Source organism: Triplophysa rosa, linkage group LG9, assembly GCF_024868665.1.
Source record: "Triplophysa rosa linkage group LG9, Trosa_1v2, whole genome shotgun sequence".
In the NCBI taxonomy this organism is placed as follows: Eukaryota; Metazoa; Chordata; class Actinopteri; order Cypriniformes; family Nemacheilidae; genus Triplophysa; species Triplophysa rosa.
Genome location: NC_079898.1, coordinates 7,925,255 through 7,935,969, shown reverse-complemented (window position 1 = coordinate 7,935,969; position 10,715 = coordinate 7,925,255). Strand labels below are relative to the sequence as shown.

The 10,715-nt window shown below is 42.0% G+C and overlaps 1 long non-coding RNA gene across 2 annotated transcripts; it reads left to right on the top strand.

Moving 5' to 3' along the window:
• Window positions 1–7,762: 7,762 nt before the first annotated feature.
• LOC130559467 (uncharacterized) lies at window positions 7,763–8,392 on the top strand. 2 transcript variants are annotated; one of them, XR_008963576.1, is made up of 4 exons: window positions 7,763–7,843; window positions 7,935–7,998; window positions 8,165–8,244; window positions 8,327–8,392. It is a non-coding gene; the product is annotated as an uncharacterized LOC130559467 (long non-coding RNA). The 2 variants fall into 2 exon arrangements; XR_008963575.1 differs by having other exon boundaries at window positions 7,935–8,018.
• The last annotated feature ends 2,323 nt before the right edge of the window (window positions 8,393–10,715 follow it).

The following is a 10,715-nucleotide window of genomic DNA, read 5'->3' as shown; positions in this document are numbered from 1 at the left end:
ATAGGGTACATGACATTATTAAAATGAAAAGTTGTATATGTTAATATTATTTAATGGACCTGAGCTAACATGAGCTAAAAATGAACTGTTGCGTTGTTATGCACGTCTGAAAATAAAATGAACAACAGGAGGTGCTCTCTCTATGATTTTATTTATTTTTCTGTGGTCACACATGACTTCTCTCTTTAAAGTAACCGCGGAGGCGGAAACAGTAATGACTTTGCCATGTGCTCTTACTAGACCGTCTCATTCTAGCGTTTAATGTCGAAGAGGACTCTAAACATCTACCTTTTGCTCTAGGCAGGAGGCAGCTTCACTAGTATGTGACCTTGAGTTTGAGAAATACCCTGAATTCACTTTTTGTTGTGTTGTTCCAGAAGAAGAAATGTTTACCAAATTGCTTTTGCTTTACAAATTGTAACCATGTGTGGTATTTTCCAAGTCTTCTACACAGCTTAGTGTAAGGAGCAGACTGAAATGAAAATGTCACAGATAATCTCAGCCACATCTGCCTTTACATTCCAAAATTTTGATTTTTGTCATGTATTGTTGTTTTTTTGACAGTGCCCTGTCTCTCAACTGTTTCTATATTGCAAGAATATGTTAACAGTCTTTTAAGCATGTTTCCGTTGGTTTTCAACAGAAAGAAACACAGCATATTGGTCTGGAACGACATGAGGGTACACAAGAAGTTGTAACAGCTTTCATTTTTAGATGATTGATTCCTTTAAAACAAAATAAAGACGCAATATGAAAAATTGCATAGGACATGAATGAATTGCCTATAGAATTAAAATTATTGTATGATGTTAAAAAACTGCTGAGTGATACAAGAAACATGAAGCTAAATACAAGCAGTCTGTTGTCTGAGACAATAATACATAATACAGTCTTTTACCACAGAATGCAAGTGGCAATCCAACTATTATTCCAGAGCACTTATTGGAACAATTGGAACACATTGCATCTTAATTGTATAGTATTCACATTTTTCATTTTTGCAGTAGACATACTATAGCACTGGGCTCTTCCGAACAGTGCATGCAGCAATAAATGGCTGTTATAAAATAATACATATATTTAATAAAGGTTGCTCAAGTGTAACATAAATCATAAATCTGCCAGTAAATCAAAACAAAAATATTTTTTTGATATCATAGCAAAGAGTTCTTCTGTGCCCATTTTGTAATAATGGTTTTTAAAATGTGTAGCCACTATAGGGCTGTGCAAAAATATCGATATATGTAACTATCGCAATATATATTTTTTCAATAGTGTATCGATAGTGATACCTCTACTATCAATATTTTTTTTTAAATCATGTCATATACAGTAGGCTACATACCGCCGAAAGTAAGTGGAAGCGAGCATGGCGAAAAATATAAGAACGCTTGGAGCTCTCAGCTGATGTGAGGGTGTCCTTTGGTTTTCAAAATAAGTCATGGAGTAATGAGTTATATAAAATAATGCTGTTTGTAGGCTTCGCAAGTCATGACACAAGTCACTTGGCTACTGCAGTGCATTAGACAAAAAGTTTATTAAGAAAAGTAACAATGACATTTATTGTGCTTTCACGGATGTGACACCAGCACATTTACAGCACGGATGAACCAGAGGTTTTATACTGCCCATGTTCATTGTTTTAACTGTAATGCACCATAACAGTCAAGTGACTTGCGTGAGCCACCTTATTCCCCTGTGCTACCCACTTGAGGGGCGCAAATCCACAGTTTGAGAACCCAAACCTCTGATCTAAAGGTCCATGCATCGCACATCATGGCCACGCTTCAGAGGTAAGGGATGTTTTTACACTTATCCTTACAGAAACCCCCCGGTGGTGCACAGCATGTTGTATTTCTAGCTCTACTTTTTACATTTTCTATTTAAAGTATTGCAATATACCGCAAATGTGTATCGTATCGAAATACATACCAATATATTGTATCGTGACCCATCTATCGTGATATGTATCGTATCGGGAGGCACTAGCCACTAGCCAGCCAGATTAAGAATTTTCATGTTAGATAAAGAACACTGAATGTGGAATCCAGTCGGTCTGGCTCCAGCAGTGCATCAGTTTGATTCAGAGTCAGGAAAACATGCCACACTCTTCCCTTCAGTCATCACTTAGTTATCAACCGAACACAGCAGGAGCTAATGACTTCCACCAGTCAGATCCAAACTGAAAACAAGCAACAACAACGGTTCGGTCTGGGAAAGTGGAAAGCGAAAGAAGGCCGCGGTGTCAATCTGGAGAGGCACTTCTAGTTTTCATACTTCTGATATTTTCATCCCTCATGTGGTGAGTTGTTTTTTCTAGTAATCATGTATTCTCCAAATCAATCTGTTTTCTGATTGATGTGGCCACAGGTCAGTCGTTGGGTTTATCAGCCGGAGAAGAGATTTATTTCTGGGGTATGCTAGGATACAGTCTAATAGAGTTTTGCATAAACATCAGCATAAAACGTGTCCACATTGCAGCTTATTCTGGCCATGAACAGTAGTTAGACCTATACTACTATGGTACAGAAAGGAGAAAACCGTCTGATAAACTGACAAAACTGTATTATATTTAAGCACTAAAATGACCATAAGTTCTAAAACAACGTTAGTTTGTACTATATATGGTAGACGTGCATTCTGGGGCTAGTTTTCGGTGAATCTACACTACATACAGTATAGATGAATAGGGAGGGACATTTTCACTACGTCCCAGCCATGGCAAAAATGCTTTAGCACTGTTTATGGAAATTATTTTGTTAATGGAGATGTAGAACATTGTGCATTTAGATTTGGCAGAATTATGATCAATATTAAGTGTGGGAACCTGGACCTACTGTATATAATTTTACCATTAAAATGCAGGTAAAAAGAAGTTGCTGACACTACATTAAGGAATAATTAAAGTTTCTTGGATAACAGTTCCTGGGGCATTTATTGAAACCATGAAAAATGTTGCAGTACTGAAATACAGAAGTTCTTATCTTTGCCAAGTAACCTACTGTATGCTTATGCATTCATTAAAATAATTCTAAAGATTTGAAAAGTTACTTTTTACCTTTTTGTATTACATCCCTGACATTTACAATGATATACTGGAACTGCTCAAATATGCATTTCAAGGTCAAACAGAAGTGAATTATTCATAAGCTTTTGTGCTTGGTTTTGATTATTCCCAGTTTGTCCTATCGTACCCCTGTTTTATTTTATTTGAGTCCAAGGGAGATACACAGCATGTCCAATCATACACTAGTAATCTAAAGATTGTATCGTGGTTTACTTCGAAGTATAAATGTAGTTTCTGTGTCAAAGATAAACAGAATGTCCTTTTCCACAAAAAAAGGTGAATTTTGATCAAGCAAACCTTCAAGAGTGATCCACATGACAGGGCTTGAGGCGAGGGCACTGGGGTAACTAAAGAAGAGACAAGGGGGAAGGAGAACCACTAAACTAAAAACTAGGGACCAGGCTAGGGAAGTAAGAAAAGCAAGACAAAACTAGGTACAGGACTAAGACTATTGGTAGTCAGTTCTAGGCAGGGAAATCAGATTTTGGAAGTAACGTAAGGTAAAACATCTATAACTATCTGACACAGGACAAGAGAAACAGAGGAAGTATAAAGGGAAGGAAATCAGAATCTGAACGAGAAACAGGAAGGGAGAGAGAGAGGACAATGATCAGGGCAGGTGAAAGTCAAAGAAAACAAGAGACAGGAGAGGAGAGAGATAAGACAATGATCAGGGCAGGTGCGAAGAATGAAATAATAATGAGGAGATTAACAGGGCAACGAGGGGGCGGGGTCACCCCACAATTACAGGGCACATGGTAAGGCTGTGAAGCACACCATGTGCTTACAAGAAACAAAACACCAACACAATAGAGGAAACAAAGACACATGAAAGAGGAACCCTGACACACATTGGGTCTGATGAGTGTCAATGCGAGGAACTGACTCATATAATATGAATACAACTTTTGAAAGAATTAGATCTCGGTTGGTCATAGCGTGAAAACCATGATCATTAAAAGGATGAATTGAGTTTGAGTTTGTTCTGTGGACCATAACATCCCATTAAGAGACTCATAGCCAAACTGAATAATCACAATCTATAGAGAGACTTGTAGCGGTGGCTCCCAGAAAATTAAATTATATACATTGTAACCTATATTTTTTTTGTTCGGGCGCCAGGTAGAATCTTGTCTACCACATAGAAGAGTGTGACGAGGGAGGCGTGACGAGAGCCGTGGGAGGAAGAAGCGAGTAATCTCTCACGGAGGAGTGGAAGCATAAAAGGACGAACGGCAGGAGAATACGGTGAGACAGGACCGGGCCTGGACAGTTAAGTTTGTTTATGTTCGTGTTGCCAGCAGTCGTCCGCGAGGGGCTGCCGGCTTGTTACTTTTGTGTTTATGTTTGTGTGGCCGGCAGTCGACCGTGAGGTGGCTGCCGGCCTTTTTACTGCTGGATTATTGTTTATTTATGTTGATTAAAGTTTTGTGAATGTTCGCCGGTTCCCGCCTCATTCCTTCCGTTCTATTGAACTGTGTTACAGGGGTGCCGAAACCCAGAAGGAAGGAGGGACATGCTGTCGAAGAGCCCTTGCCCCGAGGGGTCTCGCGGTGCTGCGGAGTCGGGCAGCGCGGACGAGGGATGTCCGCCAACGGCTGCCCGAGGCGGTGGTGCTGGAGTGTGTGCCTGGATGGGACGAAGAGCTCGCTGCCGTGTGCCTGGGTCGAGGTGGGGTGGCTGCCATCCGAAAGGGAGCGGAGAGGTTAGCCGTCTGCCCGCAGTTGGAGGAGCCACCGCCGGCCGCCAGGACACTAGGGCCTCGCTGCCGCGCCCCTGGGTCGAGGTGGGATGGTCCGGGAGGGAGCGGAGGAGTCAGCCCCACTTACCGTGGGCCGGAGCCTGCTGCTGTCCGCCGGAAAGGGGAGGAGCAGGAAGCGGGGGACTCGCTACTGGCTGCCCTCAGCCGGAAGAGCCATCGTTGGCCGCCAGGGGGCGGAGGAGGCGCGAGCCGTCCACCGAGCATCCAGTACCACCGTATGGCACCGCAAGGAAGAGCCTCTCGGCTGGCTGAGGACGGAGCGACAGCGTGTCGGGGAACCGGACCAAATTTTTTTTTTCTGTTTCCTCTCTCCCCTCTCTCGCCCCTGTCGTTCCTGGTGCTTCTGTCTCCGTTCTCTCTTCTCGTCTGTCCATGCCCCCAGGCGCTGGGGCCATTGGGACTGGCCCACCGGGGGGGGAGTAAGCACAGTCTCGTGGGTTCCCCCCGGCCTGTGAGGGGCGATGGGGGTATGTGACGAAGGAGGCGTGACGAGAGCCGTGGGAGCAAGAAGCGAGGCCGGGACGCGATTGATAATGACTGTCAGCTGGGCGTCATTCCGGCCTCGTATCTCTCACGGAGGAGCGGAAGCATAAAAGGACAAACGGCAGGAGAATACGGTGAGAGAGGACCGGGCCTGGACAGTTAAGTTTGTTTATGTTCGTGTTGCCGGCAGTCGTCCGCGAGGGGCTGCCGGCTTGTTACTTTTGTGTTTATGTTTGTGTGGCCGGCAGTCGACCGTGAGGTGGCTTGTTATTTATTTTGATTAAAGTTTTGTGAATGTTCGCCGGTTCCCGCCTCCTTCCTTCCGTTCTATTGAACTATATTACAAAGAGTTAATAGAATTTTAAGTTCCACTTTCATAACCCAGGGTTACTGAAACCACCAATACACACAGGAATGGTAACACAATAGTTTGAAAAATATTAAAGAATCATGCCATTCAAAAGGTCTTGCAGTGACAACGTAATGAATATATTGTTCAAGTAACAAAAATAATTTCAACAATTCTCATAACACTCATTAACCAATTCACACTTTTAACAAGGTCCTTTGAAGTCGTGACAACATAAATAGTTCATGTGGAGACTGTTCGTCACAAAAATGTAGAGGAAACGCATCAGTATTAGTCTCTCGGTTTCAACACTCACAGTATTCAAAAATCATAAGTTCAAATAATCAGTTCCCATAAAATAAACATCAACACCAAACTTTCAGTACGTGTAAATGTAAATGCTCGTAGTACGTGTAAATGCTCGTAGTTCGTGTGTGTAAAGTGTGTGTGTGTGTGTATAAATGTTGTGTGGGGAAACCTGTAGGAAGTCAAAAAATGTTGGACGTTTGGTTTAGAGAGTACCTGAGTCGTCGTCGCTTTAGGAATCAGAACAGGGAGAGAGGAGAGCTGAAAGTGCAAAAGAGCCTCCGTCTTTGTCCATTGAACAAGTAGCACGCCTTGGTTAGGAAAATCCACATGCGATCCTGCAACGCACTGTAGGTAGCGTCGGAGTCGAAGACGCGAGACAATCCAAACCTGGCATATAATCCTTTTGTCTTTAACGAAACCGGAATAGGCAATTTTCCATTCAACAACAAAGGACACGCTCTGCAATCTGCATCAGGAAGAATCCGAAATAATTCCTTTGATTGGCGTTATTATTCCTCTCATGCATCTGATTCACAAACGTGACTCACTCAACGGCAACAGCAACGCTCAGGTACGCACACTTCACCTTCTCTCGAACAATATGTTTTATACGACACTTCCGTTTCCTCTTTTATCCACAGAGCTCCATTTACGTCAGGCTTTTCTCTCCTTCATGATTTTCTCTCTTTGCTGGATTGTGGAACGTTTCTGACCCAGACGCGATCTTGTTCCTTGAACGTGACTTCTCGTCTGTTTTTATTGTAATTCTGCAATTGTCGTTTCTTTGCTCGTGCATAATTTTCTTTTGCTCTGTCTTTCAGGTGTGCTATGTGGTTTACCACATCATAAGGTAATTGTCCCATTTTTTGTGGTTTTCCTCCACATAGGAAGCAATCATACATTTTAAAGTGCGGTTTACCCTCTCTGTCATGTTCGTTTGTGGTTAGTAAGCAGTCGTTAGTTTTTGTGCAATGTTCCATTTTGCGCATAGTTCCTTAAAGAGTGAAGAGACAAATTGGGTTCCCCGATCGGACAAGATGAAATCTGGCACACCGCAAGAATAAGGAATTGTAACGTTTCTTCCATTGCTTGCTTCCGCTGCCTGAATGACTGTTTTTGTCTGCACGCACGCACGCAGGTTAAAATTGCAATGCGCAGGAGCTTCAATGAGACCGTGCGACCGTGCACGTATGCAGCTTAAAGAGAACAATGGTTGTAATATTTCTGTACCTGTGCTTCACATTTTTAACAAAAAGTTGCCTGTGAGTAAACTAATTAGCGGCCCCTTTGCAGTTCCACCGTGGACCCCCTATGGGCCACGGACCCCCGGTTGAAGACCCCTGGTCTACACAGACTAGAAGATATTCATGGCGTTGTGGGCTGCTTGTTGGTAATGGTCCCATGAGATCTACTCCTAACATTTCATTAGGACAGGTTGTTGTGATGGGTTGAAATTTGCCTGCAGGTTTTTGATTTTCATGTTTATAGGTTTGACATTTCTTGCAACATTTAACATGGTTCTTGACATCTGTCCACATCTTAGGCCAAAAAACAACATTCTGTAGACGCTTGTAGGTTTAGAAAATACCAACATGTCTACTCAGAGGATGAGAGTGCTAATGTTGGAGGATTGTAGGAATAAGGCTCTTGGGCAAGTACATTCTGTACTGATCTTGTCCTTTTGACAATGAAGTCTTAAGGTACAATTTGTCTTCCACAATCTCATATTGTTTTGAGGTGTCTTGATTGTTTTCTGCCATCGCTTTGAAGATCTTTTGAATTTCAGGGTCTTTATGTTGATCATCCCACAGGTCTACAGCAGTGATTGGAAATTCAACCTCGTTGTTCAGGCTGGTGAACAAGTTGCATGCAGGTAAGTTGGACATCCTTGAAAGGGCATCAGGCACTGCATTTAGCTTGCCTTTTCTGTATTCAATGACAAGGTCAAATTTTTGTAATCACAGGGCCCATCGAATGAGACGACTTGAGGACATTACCCATTGAAGGGCAGAGTCATCCGTGACAACGGTAAATAATCTATGCTCCAGGTAATGTTGCCATCTCTCGAATACCCAGACAACTGCCAGACATTCTTTCTCTGTGATGGAGTAGTTTATTTCGGCTGGGATTAGGCTTCAGCTTGCATATGCTATGACTTCCTCCATCCCTTGTTCCCTTCTTTGTGTTAATACAGCACCTAGGCCTGTGTCACTGGCATCAGTGTATACAGTGAAAGGATGTTGGAAATTTGGATGACCAAGGACCGGAGGTGAAGTAAGACATGTCTTGAGTTGCTCGAATGCTCGCTGACATTTATCTGACAAATAAATTCAGCAGTTCTTCCCTTCTTTTTCAGAGCATTAATAGGTTCTGCTATTTGTGAAAAGTTTGGAACAAACTGGTGGTACCAACCAGCAAGGCCGAGGAACCGTTGTACTTCTTTGAGACTGGTAGGTACTGGATAAGACCGAATGGCCTCAATTTTACTGGGGTCTGCCATACCTTGAGTGCTTACTACATGACCAAGGAATAAAATTTCCTTGAGACAGAACTTAATCTTCTTTTTTTGGACCAAAAACCTGTTATGTGCTTTTAGCAAGTTTATTTTTACTGTAATGATATATCACAATGCAATTTTATGTATAGAAACACCAGCCATGTCCACACCACAACATCTCTTTTAACAATAGATTCCTACTCTAAATGGTTGCTCTGTGGGGCTTGAAACTCTTAAAATTTTGAATTTTTATTTCATTTTAAATGGAAGTTAACCCAAATCTGAGACATGTGATTATGTCAAAATAGTAAGTACACACTCATGTAAAGTCAAGACACAAAAGTATAGTGTATTTCTGAAATGTCCTGCTAATGGAGGTGTGATAATGTCATGATCTGTTATGTGTTTCCCCAGTTTATTGTGGACTTTTGTTTCTTCCCGTTTCCTGTTTGATTTTGTAGTTCGTTGTATTTCTTTTTTGTTCATTGGTTCTGTGTTAATCGTTGCCTCAGGTGTTATTTTATCTTGTTTTCCAAGTGTATTTAAGCCCTTGTATTTCGTTTGTTTGTTGTCAGTCGTTGATGCAAAGAAACGGGATGAAATAAAAGTCCTCAATAAACTGGGGAAACAGAACAGATCATGACAGAGCCCTCTCTTAAGAGCGGCTTCCAGAGACTCAAAAAAAAGGTCCAGGAGGGAGGTGGACCAGAGGCGGAACAGGGGGCTGGATGGAGGGCCAGGCCCATGAAGGGGAACTGGGCTAGGGCCGTGGAGCAGAGGCGGAGACACACAGCAGGGCAGCAACCACCACTGGCAGAGCAGACTCCGGGCTCTGGATTGGCAGCCATCTTGCGAACGATCTTTGGGCTGGTGGCCATCTTGCATACCTTGTTTCATTTTTTGTGCAGTGTAATTAAATCTTAAAGTGCATGTGGATCCACTTTTTGCCTGGTTATTCTGCCCGATGTTACAGATAAAATGAGACAGTATGCACCAGGCAAACTGTTATGATCTGTTCTGTGTTCCCCTGTTATTTTGGACTTTTAGGTTACTTCCTGTTTGCGTACCATGTTTGTAGTCTTTTATAGTTTTTCGTGTTAATTAGTATCCCCGGGTGTTTCTTGTTTCCTTGTTATCCCAGTGTATTTAAGCCATAGTGTTTCCTTTGTTTGGGGTCGGTCTTTGTTTTTACATTCCTGTGTTGCTCAAGGATTACCTTGGTTTGTTTTGGCTCTGTTTATTTAATTAAATTCTAAACTGCATTTGGATCTACTCGGATCAACAACTGCTTGGTTCCTCTTCATTGCACAAACCCAGCCTGTCCTTTGGTGAGATCCTACCTTGGAACTCTGAGATACTGACAGGCAGATTAGTACACACTTAGTTCCCTCTGTGAAATGATGTGAATACACTCTTTTGGAGTAACACAACACATCGATGGACCCACTCATCGATTTAATCATACACTAGACTTGATTATATCTCATGGAGCCGATCTAACCAATATAGATATTATACTTCAAAGTGACGATGTCACCGATCACTATCTTATAACATGTACACTGCGCACTGCAGAAATCAGCCGTTTAACTCATTATCGACAGGGTAGAACAATTACCTCGACTACTAAAGATAGTTTCGCGAAGAGTTTGCCAGATCTGACTCCTTTAATAACCATACCAATAAATACAGAATCGCTCGATGACATGACCAGCAAATTGTGCACTATTTTTTCTAATACATTAGAAGCTGTCGCACCTATGAAGTCAAAAAAGATTAATGAGAAAAACGTAGCACCATGGTACAATAGCACCACTCGCGCCCTTAAAAGAGAAACACGTAAACTGGAGCGCAAATGGAAACAAACCCAATTAGAGGTCTTTAAAATCATGTGGAAAGAGAGTGCAAACTGTTATAAAAAGGCACTAAAAGCAGCAAAGGCTGAGCACCTCCGTAACCTCATAGAAACTAACAAAAACAATCCAAGGTTTTTGTTTAGTACAGTTGCTAAATTAACAAATAAACAGACATCACCTGACCTGGTTATTCCGCCACACCTTGGTAGCAATGAATTCATGAATTTTTTTACAGAGAAAATTGAAAACATACGAGACAAAATAGTAAAAACTCAACCTCCAAGTCTGTCCTATGAATTAGTACCAACCATCGCCCCAAAAGAAAAGCTACAGTGTTTTTCACCTATAAAGCAGGAAGATTTAATTAAACTTATTGCAACATCTAAACCTAC